Raw genomic sequence first — 2500 nt, 5'->3', positions numbered from 1 at the left:
ATCCCTTCTTCAATTTCAGTATCTCCCATATGATATTTATAATGCCCATTTGTATTGCCTGTGTGCAATACGTTACACTTCTCTCTATTAAAATGTAATTTGCCACGTGTCTGCCAAGTTCTGAATGCTGTCTAGATCATTTTGAATGACCTTTGCTGCTACAACAGTGTTTGCCGCCACTCCTATTTTTGTGTCGTCTGCAAATTTAACAAGCTTGCTTACTATACCAGAATCTAAATCATGAATGTAGATTAGGAATAGCAGAGGACCTAATAGTGATCCCTGAGGTACACCCCTGGCTACCTCACTACATTTTGAGGTTTCTCCTCTATTTAGTACTTTCTGTTTTCTACATGTTAACCACTCCCTAATCCATGTGCATGCATTTCCTTGAATCCCTACTGCATTCAGTTTGAGAATTAATGTTGAAAGGGAGGGAAGATCTTCTCCACAGAAGATTCTCCCAGCCTTTCAACTTTTTTCAAAAACAATACAATTAAAAAAGGCATCAGTGTTTAATTTCCAGACGATTTTAAACTCGCAGCACATTTGAAATGACCATTGGAACAGTATTTCTTAAAAAAATGTGTATATATTAAATATTTTTAAATAAACTATTTTATATATTTCTTTTCTCAAACAGTTTCCCAGTTTTTAATCATTTGAAACTGGTACTGTCTTCAACATGACTGTTCCTAATGAATTAGCCATTCTTCTTGCATTATGCTGTTGGACTTTTGAATGACAAATGTTCGTTTTGAAAAGTAAATGTTGAAAAACAGGGAAGATCTTCTCCACAGATTAATTACAAATACAAAACAGAAAATAATTGATTGCATAAGTATTCACCCCCTTGAGTCAATATTTGGTAGAGGCACCTTTGGCAGCAATTACAGCCATGAGTGTATTTGGATAAGTCTCTACCAGCTTTGCACATCTGGACACTGCTATTTTTGCCCATTCTTCTTTGCAAAATTGCTCAAGCTCCGTCAAGTTGGATGGGGACCTTTGGTGAACAGCAATTTTCTACTCTTTCCACATATTCTCAATTGGATTGAGGTCCGGGCTTTGACTGGGCCACTCCAGGACATTGACCTTTTTGTTTTTAAGCCACTCCAGTGTGCCTTTGGCTGTATGTTTGGGGTCATTGTCCTGCTGGAAGATGAATCTTCTCCAAGTCCCAGGTCTATTGCAGACTTCAGCAGGTTTTCCTTCAGGATTTCTCTGTACTTTGCCGCATCCATTTTGCCATCTATCTTCACGAGCTTTCCAGGCCCTGACGCAGAGAAGCATCCCCATAGCATGATGCTGCCACCACCATGCTTCACGGTAGGGATGGTGTTCTCAGGATGATGTACGGTGTTAGGCTTGCGCCAAACATAGCGCTTAGCGTTGTGGCCAAAAAGCTCTATTCTGGTCTCATCAGACCATAGAATCTTCTTCCACTTGGTCTCAGAGTCTCCCACATGCCTTCTGGGAAACTCTAGCCGAGATTTGATGCGAGTTCTTTTCTTTTTGCCACTCTCCCATAAAGGCCAGTTTTGTGAAGCACCCGGGCTATTGTTGCCATATGCACAGTGTCTCCCAGCTCAGCCGTGGAACACTGTAACTCCTTTAGAGTTGCCATAGGCCTCTTGGTGGCCTCCCTGACTAGTGCCCTATACGCCCGGATACTACGTTTTTGAGGACGGCCTGTTCTAGACAGATTCACAGTTGTGCCATATTCTCTCCATTTCTTAATAATGGACTTTACTGTGCTCTGAGAGGATATTCAATGCCTTGGAAATGTTCTTATATCCTACCCCTGATTGGTGCTTTTGAAGAACCTTATTCCGGATTTGCTTTGAATGTTCCTTCATCTTCATGATGTAGTTTTTGTTAGGAAATGTACTAACCAACTGTGGGACCTCCCAGAGACAGGTGTATTTAACCTGAAATCATGTGAAACACCTTAATTGCACACAGGTGGACTCCATTCAACTAATTATGTGACTTCTAAAGACAATTGGTTGCACCAGAGCTTATTTAGGTGTGTCATAGCAAAGGGGGTGAATACTTATGCAATCAATTATTTTCTGTTTTATATTTGTAATTAATTTAGAACAAGTTGTAGATTTTATTTTTCACTTTGACATTATGGACTTTTCTTGTGTTGATCAGTGGCAAAAACTCCCAATTAAATCCATTTTGATTCCATGTTGTAACACAATGAAATGTGGAAAAGTCCAAGGGGGGTGAATACTTTTGAGAGCCACTGTATTTCTTAGCAGACACCCTTATCCAGGACGACTTACAATTGTTACAAGATATCACATTATTTTTACATACAATTATATTATTTTTCTACATACAATTACCCATTTATACAGTTGGATTGTTACTGGAGCAATCTAGGTAAAGTACCTTGCTCAAGGGTACAGCAGCAATGTCCCCCACCTGGGATTGAACCCACGACCTTCTAGTCAAGAGTCCCGAGACCTAACCACTACTCCACACTGCC

Source organism: Acipenser ruthenus, unplaced genomic scaffold (genome assembly GCF_902713425.1).
Source record: "Acipenser ruthenus unplaced genomic scaffold, fAciRut3.2 maternal haplotype, whole genome shotgun sequence".
NCBI lineage: Eukaryota > Metazoa > Chordata > Actinopteri > Acipenseriformes > Acipenseridae > Acipenser > Acipenser ruthenus.
This window is presented reverse-complemented; position numbering follows the sequence as displayed.